A 26,522-nucleotide genomic window follows, 5' to 3' on the forward strand; every position below is an offset into this window, starting at 1 on the left:
AAATAATGATTTAGTTCGTAGCTCATTGATTGTAAGTAAAATCAGTTTCTGTAACGCCTGTATTGCGAGACACTCGTACAAATTCGATACAGGATTGACTTCCGCATTGCGGTCAATACTCGATTGAATACAGCTTGGCAAAATACATGAAAAGGGAGACCAGAGGAAAGGAACTTTTATATTTGTTAATCGAAACGGATAACAGGGGACGACCAGATTCCCGAATGTCGATGTCGATTTTCAACGATATGATTTATGCGTATGCATTTCTTTTGAAAAAAAAAAAAAAGAAAAAAGAACAAACTTGACAATTCGATCATATTTATTATATATTTAAATTTCTTTACTGATTTATTACTTTTTACTCGCATAATATTAAATCACATTTATTATATCATTGACAATTTTATTGAACGAATAAAACTATTATTAAAAGACAAACATTTTAATCGCGATCTGCCTAAGAAAAAAGTTTTTAATCTTTGGAATGACTGTAATATCTTAACTTGATTAATTTTTCAATTCCACCGAAGAATTCCATAAATTTTTCGTTTCAAGATACTACAACGTTAAACTCATCGTCAAAGTATTGTCCCGAGAGTACTCGTTTCTCTTCTATTCTATTCTCTTATCTTAAATAAAAAAAGAAATAAAAAGAAATGCAAACGTAAAAGAAATAAAATGGCTAAGTATTTTTCAGGTCATTACTCTGAAATATTTTTGCTCTTTTACAAGATTTCTTTTTTAAATACGACAAATATTTAGTGGGCTATTTAAAAAGTTGAAAACAAAACAAAAAAACAAAAAACAACAAATTTGCTGGAAAATATTTACGATGAAAATTTATTTGTCCAAGTTTAGCGAGAGAAGATATATTTCTGATACTATTGCAAAATTTATGATATTTATCTTTCGACTACTTTTTACAAAGTTGTATGTTCCCCATGTATGCTTAAATAATTCAATGTTTATCGATAAGAGAGAGGGAGAGAGATCAAAGATACGATTTATTTCATGGTTAAAGCTTGCGTCATGGATCTATATATCAAAGGAATTCTCTTCTACGATCCATCCGGTACTTAGATCTTCAAATGCCCATGCATATGTATGCAAGTGTTAGCATCCAAAGTTGAGAAATTATGCAGTCTTACGTATCCGATTTAGGGTCGTAAGTTCCGGTATTCGATGTATCCTACCTATAATCTAGAGCTGAAGTAATATAGAACATGGCGTTCTCGCTAAAATATATGTATATCTATCTATGTACAATGTATATACCATGTACAGGGTGTTTCATTTAATTCTAATATTTCTAGCATTGTCATTATTTTTATTCATATGAACAAATGTTTAAAAAAAAAGATATTACTTAGTTTTATTATTTCATTTCATTGATTGATTTGCGTATGATCGGAACATAACGTGTATATTACAAGAGTTGTAAAATGAAACACATTGTAGATGGACTGGATTCACATGGGTCGAAGCAAAAGCGAGCTACTGAAATTTCCTACAGGAGAGAGAGAGAGAGAGAGAGAGGGAGAGAGAAAGAGAGGCCTAGAGATACTTGACGTTAAGCTGGAATAAGTTGGGAGAAGCTTCGAATAGAATTTTGAGTTTATCGATTAACAGTTTCAAATATATTATTCAAATTTTAAACAGAAAATTAGATTAGTTGTACTTTTTACATTTTTGAATGTAATAGAATGTTCCCAGTTCGTTTACATTTATGTATTATTTTGTAGTCGGTAGCTATATTTTAAAGCTATTTCCTGGATTGCTGAAGTAACATGTTTTTTAGAATCTTAAATATAAGTCTACATATATTTATATGCATAAAGGTTCTGTTTTATGGGCATAAAGTGGAACGCTTGCAACATATGCTTCACTTAGGTATATTTATTGTATTGCAATATTACTGTAACGGCCCAATTTTGTGCTTTTTGTAAATTACTCAGCTGAGTTTGTTCCAAAACATAAAAAAGTGTAAAGGAAAGAGAGAAAAAAAAATGTGATTTTTACTTACAAGACAAGATAAGAAGAAGTAAAAGGGTACTTAACAAAACTCTCTATTCTTTTAAGACACTTTCACGAGAACAGGAGTAGTAGAAGAAGAAGAGTCGTCTGAAGTTTCGACTGAAACGGAAATAAACTTTGGACTCTTGCTTGACCGACCAGTCGAGTTTTCAGTTTTGCATGCGACCAGCTTCTCGAAAAATCGATTTTCTTTCTCTTTCTTACCTTATTCTCGATCTTTCTCCTCCTTACCCTTATTCTTTTTATTCTTTTACCATTTGTTTCGTACTCGCTAGGAATACGTGAAGAACATCCGACGAAAAGTCACTAGGCTTCTCTATTCTTCTAGTATGATTTGACTTTTTTATTCCTCTTATATTTTTTTTTTTTTATTATTATTATTATTTTCTTTCTTCCTGGAGAATCTTCTTGCCGCTCTTTGAATATAGAAAAAGCTTTTACTTTATCCGTGAGAATATTAACTTCGTTATCCTCTTTGAATGTCTTTTGATCGTTCTCAGTTATGCTAAAAATTATATCATTTTAAATATCTCTTTTCTACTTTTTACTTTTCTTTTTTCTTTCATAATTTCTTCCAGTTGCTTTTTTATATTTCCTTTTTTTTATTATTTTTTTTTTTTAAATGGTGTTAGTACTTTTTCCTTTTCTTTTTTTTTTATATTCTTCTAATTTTTATCTATGCGTTAGCATTGCGAGTAGCTTTGCTAAGAGTGGAGTTTTAAAAAAATGTTGCTTTGAATAAAATGAAATTTAAGGTAAACGTTGGTTTTATACGTCAGGATTTTATTTTGAACAATAAGATGAAGAACGTGTAATTAATTAAATGAGAAAAAGATGTATATTAGGTCTGTGGCAACATTTTATTATGAATTTCAAAAAGTTCTTTATGTAAGATGAAATAGTGAAATTCTCACGATCCTGCAACATCTTAATAGGACGTCAACAGTTTCGGTTAAAAGGGATCAGTATACTAGAGACACATTAGAGAGTGAAATAAATCGTAGTAAAGCGTGGCAAATCAATTCTCTCACGGTTCTGTGCTGTGTTGTTGTTGTTACGGCTGTCAGAAGTACGAACTGCCAGGGTATTTAAACTCGTTCGTTTCTAACGGCATAGAACAGGCTGTCCAATGCAGATTGCATTATTCAAAACTATATGAGAGTTACGGCAGTATGTTTAACGTGAAAATTATCTGCATTTATTTACGTCGTCGTGTCTAATTTAATAAGAAGAAAAGAAGAGGAAGAAGAAGAAGAAGAATAAGTGAGCATTAAGATGTTTTAGATTTTATTTTCTGTTTTTTTTCATTACAATAATTGGAGCAAATAAAAAATCAAATTCATTAGAGACGAAATGACGACATTTGTTCTATTACGAATAACTTAGGGGGAAGTTAAGGAATAAAAGAAAAAAAGGAAGAAATAAAATAATATTAGTAGGTCGAGGATGGGGTAGTTTGAAAATCAGACCGGATACGATCTCGAGCACAGCATCCTCGTGGTAGTATTGTCCAAAAGCAAGTCACACGTCGGTGCTCGTCTAACGCGACTATACTTCATAGTCTCGCGTCGCATGCAAGTTTAATCTTCTGGAAGTAACGCAAATGCGCTAGTAGCCACTGCTTGCCCTCCTTGAATAATACATTTATGTACGTGTCCACGGATATACGAGAGCACAACCATTCCTCCTCCTTCTCCTCCTCCTCCTCCTCCTCCTCTCTCTCTCTCTCTCTCTCTTTCCCTCGCCTTGCTGCTTTGTATCTCTATTTCTCATGTGCGCGTAACTAACGCGCACGCCCTTCCTTCTCTTCTATCCCTCCCTTTTATCCCTCTATTTTCTTTCCCACTCGCACTCATTCACTCGACGGAGGAGGAGGACTCCTCTATTCGAGCGTATTAGAGTAGTAGCCACGTGGTCGACATTTCCTCTTTGCTTTCTGATCTCGTTGAAATTTCGAGTGGTTCGACCACACGCGCGAACTAGCACACGCGATGCTAGAGAAACCCTTCGAGAACTCGAGATATACCTATGTATATATCGCGTATATCGCGTATATGGCGTATGTGGCGTATATGGCGTATATCGTGTGACTCGTTCTACTGGAATGGCACCTTGACGACAGCTCTCTGCCTTTGAGAGATCGACGCCATTCATCGTGCTAAAGACAAAAGAGAAAGCCTTTTCGTACCTTCGAATAAGATTTTGAATATATTTCGTTACGATTACAAATCTCTCATGCAATTCGCAAATTCACAAATCCATTTCGATAACTGCAGATCGGTTTGCATTGTTAGGTAACTTTGAATAACTTTTAACGTCGATTGTGTCACGTCGTAAACGTAAAACCATTTGCTGAAACTTGCTTAATTAACTTGGTTGATCAGACTTTAATGTGGCTTTCCTCTCTCTCTCTCTCTCTTTCTGGTTCTCTATGGTTAACTATCCTTGCGTCGTAACTAGTTTACGCCCTTTGTTTAAACTTCCAAAGTAAACTTTAACGTTTAACACGTATATCATATTATATTAATTAATGATATAATATATAATAACAATTGTTTCAAGTTTTTTTTTATCGTGTATTATATAATATATTTGTATAATAGAAAGTTATAATATTGATTTTATATTCAATAAGATTAATTAAAACATATTGTATAAAATAAATGTGTAATATAATAATAAAACAAATAAGTACACATCGACGAGTTGCATTTGGATGCATGAAACCTCTAGAGTCTACGTAGAATTTGATTGCGAAATCGATATTCCACAGGGTTGGTCTCTGTAACACGTGGAGTACAGCATCAGCAATAGCATCAGCAACGGCATCAGCAACGACATCAGCAACAGTAACAGTAGTAGCTGCAACAGCAACAACACCGATAGAACCCGTTGACACGTTACTCTGACGACCTGTAGAGTATTATGAAAAGGGAACCTCGTCGATTAACGTTCGGAGAGACTCGATTGACGTACCCGACAAGGGACGAGGGACGTCGAATTCTGACGACGAATTCTGACGACCTCGGGATGATTTATCGCTTCCTAGGGTGAATCGAGTTTTCTCTCCTTTCCTCTAACCCACCCTGACGCAACCCTCTTCCTTAACATTTACTAATTTTTTTTATATTATACGATTCTTCATTATTTTCCAGTTAGCCTTTTCGTGTCTTTTTTGAACTTTCTTACAGATGTAATAACAATATTTTATATGTAGAAAAGTATCAAATTTATTTCGCTTACCTACGTTGATATGCAAATAATATGCATATGTGCGCGAACGTGTGTGCTACTGGAGAAGAGTGACATATATGAGCATCGTTTCAAACATATATATGTAATTGTAAAATCTCGGAAGTAATGCTTTTGAAAATGATTTCTCAGTAATAAGAATATTTCTCCTTGTATAGTTTTTCCTTAGTAGAAGATCACACGTCAAATTATAAAAGATGGATATGTTGGAATCGATGGAAGGGCACTCGGGAGTGATAATATTTCTTGCTTGGTGACGTTTTATTGATTCCACGATGTATCTCTCTCTCTCTTCCTCTCTTTTTCTTGTCTTCGAGTGGATTGAATACGAATATATGTATATGAATCATAATTAATAAATTCTATTAGTTAGCCTATTTCGTAAAATATGTGCAATTTCAATCTAACCAATCGAAGTAAAATCTTAAAGATGCACTTGCTTAAAGAAGGTACTTGAAAGAGATGAAGGCGAGGTAAGGGATAATGGTAGATATAGGTATAGGTATAAGGGTTAAAAGGGTGGGAGTAGGGATCTCGTTTTAATTAAAGCCACCACGAAAAGCACGAAGGAAGGAACCACTCGCATTGTTCCTTTATTACTGGTGTTCCAGCACCAAAACCCATCCTTCTCCTCGTCCCAACCTCCAAAACCATCCTGAGAACCACCCTTTAAAACTCACACATACTACAGCTTCTATTTCTATTTCTTTCTCTTTCGAATAAGAGAAAGATAGTGCCAAAGCTCGGTCCTTAAAGCCTTAATTGCAACACGATTTTGCAAACTCCTCTGCCAGGTTCTGCGAAGCACGTGCCAAAAATCTTTCAAAAGTGAATAGAGCCCATTCAAAATTTTCTTTCACTCTCTTTCTCTCGTATGAATTGCCGTCGTTATTGATTCTGGCACTTAGACCTATATACTCACGTGCATGTTCAACATGCACGCGACGATATAATAAACCTTTTATTATTTTTTTCTTCTCTTATTTTTTTGACTTTCTCTCTCACTCGCTACCTTACACACACACACACACACACACACACGGGTACACGTTGTACATATATTATATATATATATGTCTTCATTGACTTTACACTTCAAGTTTTTCTAATCGAGATGCAATTATACGTTGAAACCACGAGACGTATTTGAGAATCGACTACGTGCATATTCCACCTTTAATTCCCTAACCCTACACCCACCCTTCTTCTTCTTCTTCTTCACCCTACTCTTTAAATTTATATGAGAGCTTAAAGTACACACCCATTTATACTGGGTGTTTCATAACTGCATATCAATATTTCAGATTTGCGTTAGGATTATGTCAAGGGTTGTTAGAGAATTGGCATCAAATGCATTGAATAAAATTAGAAAGATTGTTGTGAAACGACGTTTGTTTTAGCATGTAAATATATTTTCTGAAGTATTATTGACAAGCATTTATAAAACACCTTGTATATCATCATAGTATAGTATGTATAATATGTGAAACTCTCGCGTACGTAATTATTCATCGAAGCATGATCGGTCGGCCTCTGGTATATGTGTTGTAGTAGGGTATAGTACTTGAAGTAAGGGGAGAAGTAAGAAGAACTTGTGCACGCATACTTGATGACGACGATGACGACGATGACGATGGTGATAATGATTATTATTGTTGTTGTTCCTAGTCGGTTTCTTTGAGGTTAGATCGATGGGATAAATGAAATATGAGTTTGATTGATAATTAATGAAAATGATTGAAACGAAATGAAGATGGAGGTATGGTATTCTGAAAGAGAGAGAGAGGCTGCTCTCTAATTACATGCTTTATTTATGGTGTTCTGGAAGTTACTCGGGGAAATTGTTTCTTTCTTATATACATAGGGTTGGTTTTGTTCCTTTGGTATATAGGGGAGGTTTATATTGTCAGGATAGCTTATTATTATATTTAATGTTTTATTATTTGGGTACATCAAATTATATATACCTGTATATTTTGATTGAAAAAAATAGAAGAAACATTTTAATGTATCTACAGAGAAGGAGAAAGAAAACTACCCAAGATGTAATATATCATACTATATATTCGATTATTCAGCATCCCTTTTATTTTTCGTGAACAAAAAAGTCACCACCCATCATTAATTTTGACAGTCGTTGGAATCACGTGTAACAGAGGGGTCAAAGAGGAGCGTATCGTCGATCGTTCGTTCGGATTTTAACGAGTTCGTATATGTACGCTTGCACACATATACTATGCATACATATATCAAAGTGAAATAGTAATAGGGGAAAGTTTCGTCGCGACAAATGATGCAGAAATGAAGCGATTCCGAATGACAACGAAAAATACTAACGACAGGACACGAGTGTTAGCTAACATTGATCTATGGTTCTTTCCAAACGATTATCTTTTCCCTAAGGAAGGGTAACCAATACTGCACTTTGTTATTCTTGCGAAATACATTTCAAATCATATTAATTTTTATTTTCTTATTTTTTGTTCAACATCCTGTACGATAATATAATAGTATTATATAGTATTAGCAATAGTAGAGGACATTTTGTCGGAGTTGTTGAGATATTTTTGAGAAATAAGCACCCCATGTTTTCTGTTCCATAATAAAAAGGGTAGGGTATCAGGTTTCTGCTAGCAACAGCGTAAGTCAACGAATTTTCCTTTTCCTCTTTCGTTCCTCTCTCGTTGCTCACTCGTGCGTGTCATCTTTACTCGGATTTCTCTCACCCTCGTCTCTTCTCTCAACCCCTTTTAGTCTGTTTTCTCTCTCTCTCTCTCTCTCTCTCTCCTTCTCTTTCTCTTGTATCACAATGGACTTTAGGGGTAGGTAAATCCAAGCACGATACCGGCGAGCGTATCCAGGCATTAGAATCTAACGAGATGAATTTCAAACTGGAGATTAGCGATGCCTAAGTGCTCCTTCCTCTCATTCCCCTTTCCCTCTATGTATATACATAAATATATACGAGTATACGTGTACATATCTACAAAGTTCGTGACAAAAAAAAAATATCTGTACTTGTTTTATGGCACAGTATTTACAAGTGACGTAAAAAGAAATACATTTTTGTATCCTTATCTATCAATCTTGAAGTTAAACTTTTGCCAAAACTTAGTTTTTCTATTCTCCCTTTGTCATTTTTATTTCCTGATCGTCCGTAAAAGCATCCTTGTAAAGCTAATGCACAGGACTTATTCGTTTAGGTATATTCGTATATGTCTGTGTAGTGTATACTGTACCATTATTGGCTCTTACTCGATCGATTAGTACTGTAACCGGCAGGCAGTATCCATTATGTATCGCTCCTATCGTACGACTAATTTTCTAACAACGAACCTTCCTTCCTTCCTTTGGGTAACACAGTTTCGACGTACCACTTTGTATCTGTGAAAGCTTTTCATATAGAGCTTCATGCGTATTGATGTTTAAGAGTGTACCTTTGTGTGGATGTTCGGTTGAATTAAAGTGACAGTTTAAAGCAAATCTCTGTTCAACACGCGGGGCTCGCACGTGGCCAACGATATAATTGAAATTTCCCTCTAAAATAACATTGACATTTTTTTCTATTTATTTGAATGTATCAGCTTGATCGTATAGTTTGTGATAATTTCAAATAAAAATGAAAATCTGGCAAATCGTAAAATATATACCATCTCTTTTCCTGTAATTTCTATTTCCGTCGTTTCCCACCATGACGTCACTCTTCCTAAGAACTAACCCTCCTACATACGCAGTATGAAAACTCGTTATATTCCTCGAAGCCGCCATGTGTCACGAGAAAAGGGACGACTTTGTTCCGGAGATAACGATCCCCATGATTTCCTCTTTAACTTACAAGATATATATTCGCTAAGTGGTCACTTTTAGGTTTTCACGATTATATCGTACAATCGTACAATCGTACAATCGTAGATTATGTTAGTGAACTAGGAAATGTCGTTCATTACTTATATTTCAATGTGAGATATAAGCACCGCTCTTTAACAGGTTGACAATTTGCCAGTTTTATTTTCATATCGTTTTTTAATTAATTAAACTTTTCTTTTCATTTAAAAGAATCTTTACCGTTTTATAAAAGTAATATTTATTCATAAAAAAAGTCGTATTACGTATATATGTTTAAATAAATTTTACGAAAGTATTCTTATTATATCGAGTACATAGGTATAAAGAGAGTTGTTTCCCCTTTAAAATGAATCCTTGGTCAAGTCTGTAGGATTTTTCCTTCCCGAGATATGAAGATTCCAAGTTTTCTATTCATAAATTTGGAAGCACGGCAGTGAGCGGTCACGTGATTACTACTCGTAGTAAACATAGTAACCGTAGTAACCGTAGTAACCGCGTGAAGGCGCGCGTAATTTCTTGGAATTTATGTAGGTCAGTAGGTCAGTAATTCATTCACACAAAAATTATCAACGGAACAAAATTTTTATTGAAATATCTCCGAAACTATTGGTCGTAGAAATTTGGTTAAAGGTTCATTTTAAAGGATAGACTTTCCTCTATCGTTCCATTATACTGTTAATAACAATTGATGCATTTTTTATAAATAATTAATATAAAAATTTTTTATACATTTGCTCGTGTATCAATATTAAAAAATTAATTTGTTACAGATAGATTGTTATAAATAATTGTTAGTCAAGAATTTGCTCACATAATTTTTTTACAAAATCGAGATATCTTTCTGTAGCAAAGGTTTAATTTATTGACTGGATGCATTACGAATGATATTAGCAATGAAGTCACGTAGCTTAGTATAACAAATAATTTGAATGTGTCTGTAACAGGCCGTGTTCTCTGCGCTAAACCATTTTAAGTTCACTTTATGAACGTCTAACCCCTTTTGAATATTAAGTAGTCAACCAAAAAGTCATGCTAAATCGTATGTCCTTTCGAATATTAATTTCACGTTTAAAAAAGAAATCAAACAAACAAAGTTTTACCTTTTCTGTTTATTTACTACAGATTTTGCCAATGAAAATATTGCAAATATATTCGTAACTTGTAATATTATTTGTAAAATTGTGCACATACAGGTAAAATATATGGTAGAGTAAAAGAAAGAAAGAAATAAAAAAAAAAGTTGTGACGGAAATATGAAACGTATATCAAATTTAAACGTAGTAAATGTTTCTGATCTGTTATGATTATAAATGATGGGATTTACCATTCGATTAATATTCATAGTCGTAATTTGATGTGCTTGGCAAGCCGATATACTCCTCCGATTGGAATAACAATAAGTGCATTCTACTATTGCGTGGCTTTAGCAACGGCGATAATCTCTAATAACGAGATAAATTAATATTCTTCGCGCTTATGCGTTGGCCGATTGTTTTGTCCAAGTCACTGAACACAACGTGATTATTAAATACGTTTTGATATCGATGATTTACTTTATTTATTATACATCCAAATGATGATGCTTTAAGATATAAAAGAGGATAAGTTGTTTCTCTTAGAAAATGTTCAAAGAATAGATGTATCATAGTTATTTATAATCGAATTAATTGATATAACTAACTTGACCGACACGATAAATTTTAATTGAAACTTCTATCTTTGTCTTTTCCAGGGAAAATCGATTATCGTTCGAGTTATCGTCGTCTAACAAGTGAGATCGATCGATCGATCTATCAACGGTGACATCGCCGAGAGTAACAACTAAGTGAGTAATTCGATTAAAGACAAACATGATCCATCTAACCCTCCGTGATATTTTTTTCCCTTATAGATGACTTTATTATCTTTCTTCAAATATTATATCATTGCTGTAGATAATATCGGTCTTTAGCTTTCTCTTTTTCTTATTACACCACACGCAGGGTGTGTCCCATTTTAAGGGAAATGCTTTATACATATGAGTTGCATGATGTATTATACGAGTTTGCATGATCTCCTGAAAAGTAAGCAACTTTCGTTTGTAATATTATAATATTCGCGTTATTTCAAGTCGTCATGAAACACAAGACTAACTTTTTAATCAAGTGTTTCAAAGTTCACATTTTAAATAAACCTTTCTCTTCTTTTTTCTTCTTCTTCTTCTTCTTATTTTCACTCGTAGAATGTGAAGGTAAAAATTGGGACGTTTAGTTTAATAATAATAAGTCTATCAAAATAGTTTAATATGAAAATTAGTAATCCGATTATTTTAATATCTAAATAGCATTTGTCTAATTTTCTCTATTCTAGCAGAAATATTGATATCATCTCTCGTATAATATTTAATATAGTTTATTTGTGTTTTAAGCGAGAAGAAGAAAGATATTTTATTGCTTGGTAAAATTGTCGGCGATTCGTTCGAAATTCGAACCATTTTCCAACGATTTTCGATATCCATTGTTTCATCTCGTTTTATCGCACGTTGGTTCTATCGAAATAGTAGGAGCTAGAACTTGGAAAAGAAAGGAAGAATGCGAAGAGAAAAAGAGAGAAGGAAGAAGGGAAGGGAAGGGAAGGGAAGGTTTCTTTTTGACAAAAGATAGAGAAGAAATCTCTGGCGTAGCTACAATTTTATCTCCGTTGAAATAAGAATCTTTAGAATTTTCTACACGGACACGAGTGGACGACACATCTCGGTCGAACGAACGTGTTCGTCGAAGGTTACAGGATACGCGAAGGATATTCGCCATCGATTTTGCTTTGTTATTGTATCTCCTCGAGTCAAGATAGTATCGTTTGGAACTCCATCGAGGAAAATTGAGTCTCAGAAAAAGAGAGTGAAACAGCGAAACTAACGAAACATCTGTTATATTCTATACAATTTCTTTCTTTTTTTATTTCTCATTTGTAATTTCTTTATCTGTAATTTTGTTCGTTTGATTTTGAAGAGTACCTAAAAAAAGTACAAGCCTTTCTTACTTTCATATTTAATAATGCAAATGAAAAATTGTTAACGTGAGGTATTGTTCCGTAAGCTTTGGCGAGCTTTCAGCAGCTTTCAGGAGCTTTGCTATACTCTTTGCGAAAATTGGAAGATAAAATTGGAGATGGACGAGGGTGCGAGGTGCGAGGTGCGAGATGCAAGGATATAAAGAGCATAACGTGTTTCACAATTATCTCACCGGTCAATTATCTTGTTCGCGTTGTCTGATAGAGTTGCCAAGCGTTTGTGTAATTTTCCATTAGAACATAACGTAGTCGAAAAGCGACCAGCTAATGGCTTTCGCTCTTTGCCTGTCCAATTTTTCAATCTACCCGAATCCTCGAATAATAAAAAGATACGTTAATGGATCGTTAATGGTATGAATAGATTTCAACGGATAAGAACAATATCTATTTACAATTTCATATGAGAACATTCCTTTCCAAATTCATCATATTCTTATCAATTATTTAACAAATATTAATATTACAACACTAAAATTAGACATTTTATTATATTTCACTGCTATCTCTTATACTTCGCTTCGACACCACTTGCGTTTTGTCGTCTCTTATATGCAGGCAAGCAAGTACGCATACTTTGAAAGAGTAGTAGAGTACCTTTAAAGATCTCCAAAGTGCACTGCATTTTAAATAGCCTGGGAGGGTGAACTTGCGGTGAGAATAGAAGGGTGAGCGCATATAAGAGACCGTTGGGTACACTTGCACTCGCGGAAGGGCACCCTTCTCAGTCTGTCGTCATTCCTATCGTCATTCGTGTCGTTTCCGCGTGGCACGTTTTAACGTTGGCTCCTATCTTCCTAAGAATCATGTCTATCCAAGAAGATAATATAAAGTCTCTTCCTTCTTCCTGGCATCAACATTATCAAGTCTTACCACTTCTCACATTTAACTTTTCTTCACTTTAAACTCGAATGTTCTACATTGTTGTTTCATGTAAAAATATCAAATTCCCATAATATCTGAGTACTTTGAAAAGTTTCCTGACACTAAAAAGATACATCTGATGTTTCCCTTTTTAATGTTTACACTGTAGTTAAACGGATATTATAATTGGTAACATTGTGGACTACTATGTTCAACTACTGTGGAATGTCCGAATCGAGATTGGTTGAAAAATCGCTGATGTTACTGATCTCGATAGACACAAAGAAAAAACGCAGAACAAAAGAGTATCCTGAATTATCTTCAAGTTCCTTTTCCCCCCAGTGCCTTTCCTTCGGCGTTTCTCGTAGAACAAATGAGAAGGGAGAATACATCGGAGATTATTTTCAACGACGATTTCTATCTTATTCGGAGCTTATCCCTTCGTTTTCTTTATTTTCTTTCAAACCAAAGAGCCGAAAGCATAATAAGAAGGGAAGGAAGGAAGGAAGGAAAGAAGAGAAGGATCGACAAGGGAATCCCTTCGAACTTGGCGAAGGCTTGCACACGTCTTCAACACTCGTTGCGCGTGTCACAGAATTCCTGGAAATCCTAGCCACGGGCAAAAAGGATCCTTTCGTTCGTTGTTACGTCATCGGACCTAGTATCGGCCCTAAGGGCAACGACCGTTTCCTTCACGGAAACGGAATATCCGTATATCCAAGAGTAAGAGTGAAGGAGAAGAGGTGGGAGGGAGGGTGGTAGGATCAAATGCGTGTCCCTTTTTTTCATGAAAGAAATTCGAGAAAATTCTTCTTCTCTGGTTCCAAGTCTTGTCTTTTTCACGATAGATATCATAGTTTGAAAATCGACGACAATGAAGGGTGATAGGTGAACCAGGAGGAAGAAGGGCGCTTGCTTCCAGGGGAAAGGAAAAAATCAATTTGTTCTCAACGTGACATCCTTTGAGATCACTTAGTGGAAAATTCCACGCTGCATCGAGCACTCCATATCACCCTCTCTCTCTCTCTCTCTCTTTCTCTCTCTCTTTTGCTCGCGGCATCCCTTTTCTCTTTTCTTAATGGTCCGAGAAGAGAAAAGGGTCGCGTCCGGGGTCGATTGCTATTGCTGGTACTTTTATGACGTTCGGAAAAAGGGGGTACACGGATGTGTGTGTGGGAGTGGAATGATTTTTGGGATTGCTTAATGTCTTTGCCGTGTTAACTGTCGACGAATTGTCCTTTTTGAAGAGTAAAGAAGGCGGAGGGTTACTGATAGGTCACGTGACTCGATATTCTATACCATTCATATATAAGGTGCTCGAAAAAGTCGAGAAAAATTTTTATCAAGCGTTTGAACGTTTTCGAATTTTTGTACTGAAATTTTTTGACACTTAACACGTGCCATAAGTTTGATTTTAATCTTTTCCGACACCTTCTGTATATATTTCTTTTTCTCACTTTTTATTTTTCACCGAAATTATTATATTTATATATTCATGGATGTTGGAGTTCGAACTTTGTGTGTAAATTAAATCTCGTAAAATTAAAATCTCTCGTAGGTGTGCATTATGCATATATATATATAGAGAGGTATTCTTGTATATTTAAAACTAGTAGTACTTACATATATGCATATGTATATGGAAATGAAAAATATGAGCTTTTAATAAAAAATTCATTCGCATATTTGGCTTGATAAGTCACGTTGCTTGTTCTACTTTATATATTTTTCTTTTTCTCTCTCACTTTTTCCTTTTTTTTTATACTTTTATTCTTGACTTTGATATTTTTGATATATTCACGCCCGTTGAAGTTCCAATTTTGTATGAATTAAATCTCGTGAAATTAAAATTGCATACTTTTTACCATATTTGATTAGTATTTAAAATAGATCGTCGGTATTTACACAGATTTCATCGAAATGCAGATCATTAAAATCGAAATATTTGAAAACGTGCTCGACAGATCCTCGAAAATGTTTTTGATAGGAAATCCAAAAGAGAAATAGATCCTGAAAGTCGTCGAATTTTAATTGGAAAGGATCTTCTCAATAGAGTTCTTCCAACTGATGAGATCACAAGAGTTCCATCTCCTTCTATCTGTCTTTTTTTTTCTCTTGATCCAGTTGCTTCGCCAATTCTCATTGGCGAACGTAAAGGACGAACATCATTTCCTCTTCGTGTTCAACGAAAAGTTGAATATTTTCAGAAGGAAAAAAGAAGACCAAGATGAGGGAGTTTTGCGTGCATTCGTCCGTACGACAATAACGTCGATCTTTTAGTTTTCCACATGGTTTCATTCGAAGATTACGTTGTTTTATGAATTTCAACCATGATTTTTCTTTCCTTCTATGCACAAACAAATAGAATTTCATTTTCCCTTAGGGGAAATTGTACATTTGTTACATTTTTTTAAAGGTCCAATTTTATTGTTTATTTCATGTTTGTTAACATTATTTTTGGCGAACAATTTAGGGAATGAAATTACACGCAAATAGAATAGCGCGAAAGGTCAACGCATATTCAAAAAAATACAAAATACAAATTTCAATGTTTTTGTTTATTAATAGTTTGTCTTGAAAAGACAGTAAAAAGTAGATTTGAAATTGGAAAAAGGTTCTTAATGGTCGTACGATGGTACTCGAAACATTGTCTCGTTCCAAGTGGTAGCCCATACAACATCGATGAGTTGTCTAGTTTGCAAAGAGCACTTAAAGGTCGTCGATATTCCCATTGAAAAGAGCATGTAAAACGTTAGGAATAGATTTCAATGAATTTCACCAAATACCACGAATACTTTTCAACTATTTCACGAGTAGAAATAACATTAGATATGAGTATTATTATTAAAAAGAAAATTCACACAAATAAATGTCGATATTACATTATTTAAACTAAGGATTGAATAATATTTGTAGCAAGTTCTCGAACATAACTCCAAACAAATGTGACACCCTTAAAGATAGAAGAGAATATTGGGTAGTGCTTCGCAACACTAATTGCGAACTGTTCGACATCAATTATGATATCACGTGTCATGCTCGTAATTAGTGGACCATATCAGCATTCGAGACGCTATCTCAGTCTGGGTAGAACCTTACCGATCATTCGATCAACATGAATTATTGTTTCCATTCGATTAACCTGCTAACAAGGACAAGATGTCCATCTTCGAATATTCTACAGATCGATAAATTATTCAACATAATTCATTTTGTATTTTTTTTATTATTATCAAATAAACGTAATCGTAAAAGTTCTTAACTATTACTACATACAAGAGGTAATTGTAATTTTAATCGAGGAACAACAATTCTATAATAAAATACTCGCACACACCTACACGCTACCATTCATTCTTCAACCCACATATAATTTTCTTCAAGAAGAATCGTTAAAAAATCTTAATTCTATGGTAGAAATGAAGATTAAGAACAACAATTACGTGTCGATTTTCGCGTGATCAATGGAAATGAAACTTGTAATTCTCCGTTAATACGAGAACAAAGAGGGAAAGAATGATTTAATAGAAACGAGTAGGTTAGATTTAATTTCCGGAAGTTAAGTTAACGTTACTGTTATGGGCTACCGCCCTAATTTTTACCCTTTCCTTGATACAACCCCGTTTTTCTTGACCTATCCGATCGATAATTAATACAACGAATTCCATTATTTATAACGATTTGATTTATTTAAATATTACATTCGTTTTTTTTCCTTTTTTCAAAACGTATTTTAAACGAACACTTCTTTTATTTGTAGACATTTATTTGTATGCGGGTTGTGACAAAGTTAGATCATTTTCAATTTGACGTATGAACATATACGGGTATGCACGTCGGACAAGTGGTTAATGAAGAATACGTGGGTGTCCTCACAGCTCATATTATTAACACACTTAAGCTGATTTATTATTAATTTATAAACTAGACTTGTGTTGTCATTTTTTCTAAAGTCCACTATATGTTTATACACATTGCAGAATAACTGCATTTATAATTAGCCAATTACGTTATCCACAACCAAGTCTAATTTATCTCCAATTATTATACATTGGATAGAAGTAGAAACTAGTAGCAATTTGATAAAATATCGATATATGGTATTCGATACTCGATTATCTCTCGCAATTATCTCTAACGCGAAACTTATCATTTGTATTATAATTCGGAAAATTGATAGCACGATAGGAGAGTGTATTAAATTGATAGGAAAATTCTAATGACTTTTAACAAGAAAAATATTAATTTTTTCATTGGAATTTAGTAAAAATTGTCATTTTGTAATTATTGGATAGAAAGAAAGGAACGTGTACATGGAAATATTAGTAGTTTAATAAAACGATAGATATACATGGAAAATTACATTTCTAACCATAAGTTGAGTTTAAAGTTTAACAAGAATAGTTCTATAGGAAGGATATCGGAGATGGTTGATATCGTCCTGTCGAAAATGAGAGTGCCAATGGATCGATAGATCTCCTAGATGGTTAGGAAAGGCGGATAAAATATCCGATCTAGTACAGCTCCTCCTTCGATTTAACGAGAATAAGCTGCCTCGTCATTTTCCCGAGATAAAATAGCTTCTTGACTAGACGTGCTCCACATCCGTGATCTTTCTTTTCTCACCGTTTTTCTAATATCCCAAAATATCGACATTCTTATCGAAACATCTTATTGATTAGATTTCCAATATCCATTCTCTCGATCGAAATTATATTCATTTATTATATTATAGTATATATATATATATGTCTTATTAAATATCAATCAAATGATATAATATAATATTGTTAGCTAAATGATTTTTATCACAATCAAAGTTGTTTACAGTGCAAAGAGAAGCATATTAAACTTGAAAATTCAATCTCCCATAGTTAATCACGATCGAATGATTACAGTAAACGTGCTAACGAAGTACGAGAACGTTTATATACGGTAAACGAAATATATCGATCGATTATTATAGATCATGCTTCATTTGATCTATCTTTTCAATTAGAAATCATTTAAACATTGGAAAGAGTGAAGAAAAAGAAAATAACAAAAACGGTGTTGAATAAAAAAGTAGGAAGTGAAAGAGATAGTCACTCGTAAAGCTTGATTCTCTCTCGACGTGGAACATGGGCGACTGAGCGGCGCCAGAAAATCGTCATTCGAAAAGTTTCTCGTCTAACCACGGTGCGAGGAAAAAGCTAGTCAAGTGAAAGAACGAACAGAAGGAAGGAAAAGAGGGGAAGAAAGAAGAAGAAACTACCCCTAGTAGTATCTGTTTCCCTCGTGCTCCCCTCCCATTGAGCTCTCTCAACACCTCAAGAATACCCTTCAACCCTCCGAGGGCTTGCACACCTCTCACATACTATTGTGCATTTTATCATAGGAAGCTCGCGTGATCGCCAAATGGCTACTTGCGTTTCGCGTTTTCACTTCGTCGTCGTCGTCGTCGTCGTCGTCGTGTCATCGACATTATCTTCTGTTCCAGGGTAGAAGAAAAAGAAAATAGGGCTGGAAAGGAAATAAAAGGGCGACGAGTAGTCGCGTTAATTTTTCAACATGGAAAGTACGTGTTTTAGCACGGCTACGCCCCATGCAAGCATTATCTATCTTGCATTCTTTTTTCCTTGCCTTTTCCTTTTCTTTTTGCCTTGAATTATGTAAGAAGATCGATTTGTACTCGTGTTTCGAGGAAAACTGAGGAACAAGTTGAAAAATGGCGAAGAGATTAGAGCTCTAGGTGGGGATTTCTGGGTGCTATGAAAGTGTAATTTGTTTGTTAGACGTCTTTCGATAATGCCAAATAAATGAGTAACACTAACGTTATACCTTGTTATTTTATTGATCACATTTAAAATACTATTTTGTGCATAAACGTATATCAATAATAACATGTAGTCGATAATGTTCCAATAGAGTACAAGGTGTTACTACGCAGACACGAATGAAGTTTATTTCTACCATTTATAACGATCGTCCTTCGTTCAAAAACGAAAGCTACAGTGTTAATGGTTTAATAAAAGCTAAAATACCTTTTGCATTCGTACATGGCAGAACCGCGAGTCAATTTTCTACCCCACGTTCAATTATCGTACGAGCTTCTGTATATAGTTTGGTTACCGGTCTCTACTATCCTCTGCGGGAGTTTGTACACGAATCGTTTTCGATACGATACGATACGATCCGATACGACGGCTAAATGAAAACGCGGTCAAAATGTTTTTCAAATTGGGAATAGTACCTGAAAATTGTTGAAAAATACCTAAAATACTTTCAACGTTTGCAGATGGAAGACGAGAAGGAGGGAGTGTGAGGGTGTTTGGGATATTTGCACGCTCATCGATCGCAAGCATTTTTCAATGACCAAACTTTCGATGCTATACCTAAACGATGCTATAAAGAGAGAAAGAAGCTTTGTTAAAATCATACTTTTCACTGTAATCTATTCGTTAACTTTTCTTAGAAATTCAATTTGATAGGACTATTGCGTTCGATCATAATTTTCCTTCAATCTCGTTCGTACATCCCATAACTTCTAATATCCAATTGGAAGTGGTAGCTCATAAATAGCCATGATAATCGATCTAGCTGCTTGACATTATCTTCCTACCATTACCGATAAGAATAGACTCGAAATATCGTTATCACGGTGTGTGGTTATAGGATTCTTATCTTCAGAGGAAGCAATCGATGCTCGTTTAGACACCATGACCAAACACGACGCGCTTCATTCCATTTGCTATCTCATTCTCCTACACCTTCACCTACACCTACACCCACACTCACACCTTCTTCTCTTTCAATTTTCATTGATTTTTCTCTCTCTCTCTCAATGTTCTCTCCTCTGTTCAATTTCCATCCTCTCTGTTTCTGCCTTTCTATTTCTGCAAATCTACATACGTATGTATTATGTATAAAGGGTCTGTTCAAAGGACATGCACAAACGATCTAGCAATATGTAGGTATTATCTCGTAGATCCGCAATTACTACTAGTCGTGGCGGTCGCGATCGACGATTCGCCCTGGGATGAGTTTTAGCTACTCTTTTTCAGGTCAAAGCTTCAATTACGTTCAAAAAGAACAAAGGAGAAAGAACAAACATGTACAAAGTTTTCATTGATCGACGGACTTTGATATTTGAATCTTAGGGATCTTTGCGAGCTTTGAAAAGTTTTAACAGATGTTATAACATATATATATGCGAGTTTTTATCCGGATCATGTTCGCTCAGTTTTACCGATCTAATCCTTTCAAGTTACATCTCTCGTGTGTTTTACTTTCCCCAACATGTATGCCAGGATTTTATCGAAAATTCACGACGTTATAAATGTTTTTGTAGTATTCTTTTTTATTTTTAATGTGTTGAAACAACAACAACAACAAAATGAAATAATAATAAAAGAAAGGAAGATATTTGCTTGGCGAAGCGTGAACGTTCATTTCTAACGCTCGGATAAAACCCGATGACATAGAAAGACCTAAGACATATCTCCCGATTTCTTATTCGATCCTTCATCGTTTTCCAACTCAAATAATACCTTGTTCAAGTATTAACATAGTTTTTACCAGCTAGCACTATTATGAAAATCGTTAAAGTATTTTAAACGGATTAAAACGTCATTCTATATTCTTAGTTGCAATGTAGATTTTTTGTTGTTCTTCCTTCTTTCTCGCCTCGACAAGATATTTATGCTAGCACGAGGAGGCCCTTTCAATGCATCATGTAGAAGCGTTTGTTTGCTTTCATAAAGGAACCTACTCCTTCTCCTCCTCCTCCTCCTCCTCCTCCTCGTACGTCGTCCTTTCGAAAGCGAAATCGATAAAAACGTCCGAGCAAGATTTCTTTCGCATTTTCTTATTCTTAGTGTTGGGTTAGAAAGATGATTGATAAAATGCCTTTCTACCGCATTTACATATATGCACATTGCACCCTTGCTCCATCCATATAAATAGATTAAATCAGTAGACAAAGTAGTAACACTTTGTACGATACATTTTACTTCTTTTTCACGATGAAAATGTGAGAGAAAGACCGAGAGAACATTTTGCGTATCTGAAATGTTAAATTTACGTCGTTAGTCTTTTAGTGGGGAAACATTTATATTCGTAGAAAAAAAATATCTACCTAATTTTATCGTTTGATAGATTGAAACGAAACGAAACGAAACGAACTAACTTTTCCTTCATATTTTCTTCATATCTCAATGATATTAGGATAGACATCATTTGAATACTTATTGTTGCAAAAGTTTTCATAGAAATTATCGATAAAAATGGAAAGAAAAATATTAATTCGTTTAGGTTATAAAAATCGTTATCGAATTCGCACAACTACGTACGGACCAACCCCCTCTTTTAGGAGCACTTTTCAAGTCCCTTTCCAGCCCCCTTTCCAGGAAAACTTTCTCGACTCGTCCGAGAGTACCGAGAAAGAGAGAACTAAAATAAGCAGTCAAACGAGTTTCACGAATATGAAATTAGATTGTTGAAACTAGCGATAAATCGTGATACCTGATCAACGCAACTACTACCCTCCTCTCTGCCCCCGCCCCCTCTCTGCCCCTCTCTCTCTCTCTCTCTCTCTCTCGAAGCTCGAAAAACTTTTGCCATGGCAAATCGAAATTACGGCAGGACGACCAGACGATATTTGCACTTTTCCTGAACGCTCGTAGAATCGTCTGAATTTTACGAGAACGTCGTGTTAATTAGGGGTAGCAAGCCGTGTCGAAAGGATGAAAAAAAAAATAAGAGAGAGAGAGAGAGAGAGGAAAGATAACTCGGGATAATTTTTTACGATTATTTTTTTGCTCATATCTTTTGAGTTGAGCAAGGCTAATCAAGGCTTTCGGTGAAAAAGTTGGACTTTTGGGTTTTTAAAAAAAAGGACGCGCGCCTTTTTTATTGGACCGCGACAGATGATGATGCTTTAAAGAGAGAGAGAGAGAGAGAGAGAGAGAAATAATTTATCTCCATTTTGTCCACCATTAGTATTTCGTCTTGTAAAGCTATATTTAATGTTCACTTGAATCTTCTAAGTGGTTGAAAAGTGATAAACGAAGTTTACGTTAATTATTTGGTGTATATATTTTTCAATCGTTTTTATTAATAGTTTCTGAGAATCCATTGGCCGAGTAAACCGCAAAATTAGCGAAGGGGACAAGTATAGTGGAAAGGGTATTACTATACCCCTAAAGTGTTGCTATATATATGTCTTCGTAGTTCGTGTTTGTTAGTCGTGAGTACGAGCGGCACGTAATTAACTTTTGCGTAATTACGTTCGCGGTGGGCTCGATGCGCCCCTGATTTATCGCATGCGCCAATGATATCACCTATGCTATCATCTTCCTTTAATCTCGACAAGTGCTCATAACCATCTTTGATAACAATTATCCAAGCTGAATATGATTTTTCATTTTGAAATGGTTTGACAATTGGAAGATGTTAATATGTAGCGAGGAGATCTGTGTAGGAAGGGCTGGAGTTTCCTTTCCCTTTTCACCTCGTGCCCCTCCGCACGAATCTATACGGATCAACGAACCCTTCTCGTATGACACGCAATAGACGATACGTGCCACTGGAGGCCGGAATGTCGCGTACAACCACGCTCGCGTAAATTACGGGCGACGACGCTGGAAATTTCGCTGTAATTTCCCAGCGTGACGATTAGATGCGTGCTCGACGAAACTCGGCCGAGAATGCTAGACAATTCTCTCCTCTACCATACGAGATAGAGCATAGAGATATGTGTGTAGGTGTACCTATATAGATACACCTAATACACAAGCCAACAGCGGCAGACTAAAACAAAGAATATACACAAACGAACGTACGAACGAACGAATGAACAAATAGACAGAGGAGAAAGATGTTGAAAATAGGAAGAAAATGATACTACGAATATAAAAGGGAAAGAGGAAAAACAAACAGAATGACGGATAAAACATAATTCAAGTTGCTAATGTTTCATGTAATAATACATGATAGGTAGGTAGGTAGGTAGGTAGGTAGGTACGAGCTAGTAGCAAGCGATATCACACTCTCTTTTGGCTAAAAGATCATGTTTTTACAGTAAAAACGGTTAAAAGTGTTGAGAAAAACAGGATTAAGATAATAAAGATAAAAAGGAGAAGAGAAGAAGAAGAGAAATATCAGTCGTGAGGGTAGGTAGGGTCTATTCATCGAGTAATTAATCTGCCGATTGATCTACCGGTTGAAACGAGTGAGAGAGTCCTTCTTTGGACGGTGATTAATCGTTCAAGGGTCGACGGATTCATCTCCGTCCACATCGAATACCATGGTGTGGCATCCATTCAGAAAAGAACATATAAGAACTATCTGCTTGGCAGGATAGAAAAGAGTGGGGAACGATTGGTTGGACGAAACGTTCGTCTAAAAAGACGACGATTTATTAACACCGGTTTACCCGCATTCGCGGAACCGATTTTCTCACAGATAATCGAGACTCGTTTTGACCAACAATTTTCTCCGACATTTCCTATATACCATCCTATTCTTTATTTCATCTCATTTTCTTCTTTTCTAAGTGTTTTGCAAATAAAAAAAAATAACAAACAAACAATAGATTGTACATTTAATTAATCTTTTGATGAACATACAAAATGTAATTTTACACACGATAGTTTGAAACTTTTCAGAGAAAGAATATTAAAAAGAGCAGACGAACAAAATAGAAATACAATTTTTCGCAGCGTTGTTGCATTTTGAAAATAAAAGATTATATGCCATGCATTGTCGTCGAATGTATTTTTTTTTTGTTACTTTCGAAAATACAAATAAAGGAATAGAAAAGAAATATATAGGATAAAAAAGAAAATGGATAAACAGTAACAGGAATGAGAGAGAGAGAGCGAAAGGAAAAAAAATACAGAGAGAAATGCATATATAAATAAATGCAGGAATAGATAGATAGTTAGAAAAAAAAAAAGGAAAAGAGAAACGAATAATAAAATGGGAACGACGAAAAAGTAGAAAAAACATCGAGCAACCCAGCACAACACATGGAAGAAGAAAAATGTTCGTTGCATATCGTTAACTAAAAAAAAAAAAAAATAGTAAAAGCTAAAGCAGAAAATAGGGAGGGGAAAAAAAAAAGAAAGAAAGATTGTAATCTCAGGTCGTTTTAGCGCGTCGCGAATCGCACCTTCCAACACGAAATTATCATAGAATCGTGGTAAGAAAAGGTAAAAGGGAGAGAAGAAGGATGAGAGAAAACGATCGATCTTTTCTCCTCTCTCTCTCTCTCTCTCTCTCTCTCTCCCTTGCACTTTCTTCTTAGTCAGTCAGGCATTTGAACGAGGGTAATAGCAGTGTGCACGTCTCACTCGACGAGATCGTCGTTCTCTTCGATTTCTAGCTGGTGCACTGATGACTGGTGCATTGAGTGATGCACTGGGTAATGCAGTTTTTTTCCTATTGCAACAATTTTTGTTGATATTTTTGGAAAGAAAGTTTTTCTCCGATGTAATATACCATCGTAGTTATACCTTGGTACACCCTTTAACTAATTTTTTTTACGAGTCAGCTCACGATGACTTCGCTAGAACTTTCTATTCCCTTTTGGCGAGGTGAGAAAAGGAAAGAGAGAAAGAACGACGTTATAGAGTAGGCGTTATTGCTCGTTAAATTTGCTCGAGCTTGCACCTACCCAAAGAGAATAAGAAACTTGACAAGGTGTTGGGTTGGTTGGTTGGTTGGTTGGTTGGTTGGTTGGTTGCTTGGAGCGAATGGATTAACGGGTATACGTTCTGACGTGCGAAAGGAAAAGTCATGACGTTTGATTCTTGCATTTTTTCATTATATTCGATTGAGAAATATGTATGAGCAATTTGTATATTATTTCAATGGATTTCTCTTCATTTTTCATATAAAATATTTAGCTTGAATTAATTGAGAAGCCTTAACATAGATTCATATATTAAATATAAATTTAATTTAAATGTCAATTTTTTTTTGATTGCTTGGCGTATTAATTAATGTTTCCTTTTTTAATTTCAATTAAAAATTGTTCGATGAATAAATTGGAATTATTTCGCGGTTAGTTTCAATTCATGAAATGAACCAAATTTTGGGTGTTTTTTTTTTTTTTTCAATTTCCTTTTCTACATATAGAAATGTATATATATGCTATAAATATTAGGAAGATTTTCGAGGAGAATCATATGTGCTTGTATGTCGTGACTTTGTGACTAAATGCAATGGGTTCAAAGTGAATGGTGAGAAGGTTTGCGGTAAATGCGAAACACCTGCTAAACGGAAGGAACATACTGCGTTCCATTTCTCTCTCTCCCTCTCTCTCTCTCTCTATCCTTGTTTCTCCACGCAATTCGGGGTTGCCTCTCTTGTGTTATCAGAGAAAAGGAGCCTCTCCGTCGGATTATTTTCCTTTACGCTCGTTTTAGTACAAATTTATGCCCGTAAGCAGTCACCGCGGTAGGTGAATCTTACAATATAGCGTAGTAAGATTCTTGTACAGGCCAGGCAAGAAACATTTTAGTTATGAGGAATATTCTCTCTCTCAGATAATCTGTATCTTCCTGTGGCATGTCAAATGTTCAACTTGGATAAACTCTAGTTAGAAAACATTATATAGGCCAGTGGTTCTCAAAGACTTTTACAACGAGATAATACAAATAAAAAATGGATAAAGATAAATAATGTTTGTATATCGAAGCCACGTAATCGATCGGATAGTAAGTGGTGGTGGCACAGATGTTATATCTCTCAGTGAAATAGCTGTGGTCGCCGATATATACCACCCTGCCCCCCCCTGCGTTAAGAGAAAATTGATATTCGCTAGATCCGCCTTTGGATGCACTCCAGATGTAGACTACCGATAACAAGAGCAAATTCAAACTTTGCCGAATGTTTCTTTTTTATTATCATTCTTTTTCTTACATACGTAACATTAACTTATATTTTATAACGTTTTGAAAAAAGGCAATGCATCGGTAAAAAATGACCTAGTTGTAACAAATGACGAACATTAAAGTCATGAACAGCCAAGTATACGCGTTTACTACGTGCATACAAAGTGGCCTATATGGAGGCTTCTCTTTCCTCCTTCCTCTCCTCTTCTCGCACACCCTTTCGTCTTATTAATGGATTCCAGACAGTGTATGAATGTTTGCGTAGCTCCCATAATTGGCTTGGCCAGACTCGTGAAATATTTCGATAGGCCCTCGTTATTCGCATACGATTTCTCCAACCCTTTATTTTGTGTTATTTCTTGTTTGTTTTTCTTTTCTTTTTCTTTCGTAACCCATCGTAAAGGAAGAAAAGGAGATTCGAGATAAGCGTTGAACGCAAGCTCGTTTCTTTCGTCGGCTTAATATTTCGCACGTGTTACGAACGACTTTAGCAGAGAGTTATGGATGGAAGAATGCACTAACAGAGTTTACCGAAATAAGACGACAAAAGGTACAAATAAAATATAACAATTAACAAAATATAGATTTTCCATTTAATTT

The 26,522-nt window shown here is 35.1% G+C and overlaps 1 protein-coding gene and 1 long non-coding RNA gene across 4 annotated transcripts in view; one reads left to right on the top strand and one right to left on the bottom strand.

Annotated features, from left to right (window-relative positions):
- Positions 1-26,522, top strand: part of Con (leucine rich repeat protein connectin) — a 155,038-nt gene that overhangs the window by 16,080 nt on the left and 112,436 nt on the right. For all 3 annotated transcript variants that reach the window (XM_015332296.2, XM_015332297.2, XM_089174999.1), the window contains one exon: positions 10,868-10,960. The gene's annotated coding sequence lies outside the window, so the exon portion shown is untranslated. The remainder of the gene's footprint in view (positions 1-10,867; positions 10,961-26,522) is intronic.
- LOC149031711 (uncharacterized) overlaps positions 1,890-26,522 on the bottom strand; it is an 89,379-nt gene continuing 64,746 nt past the window's right edge. The window contains exons 2-3 of the long non-coding RNA XR_016177432.1: positions 5,281-5,329; positions 1,890-4,899 (exon numbers count right to left, since the gene is read on the bottom strand). This is a non-coding gene — a long non-coding RNA (uncharacterized LOC149031711). The remainder of the gene's footprint in view (positions 4,900-5,280; positions 5,330-26,522) is intronic.

The sequence above is a fragment of the Polistes dominula genome, unplaced genomic scaffold, assembly GCF_049000335.1.
Source record: "Polistes dominula isolate Pdom_NZ unplaced genomic scaffold, Pdom_raw_medaka contig_78, whole genome shotgun sequence".
Lineage (NCBI taxonomy): Eukaryota > Metazoa > Arthropoda > Insecta > Hymenoptera > Vespidae > Polistes > Polistes dominula.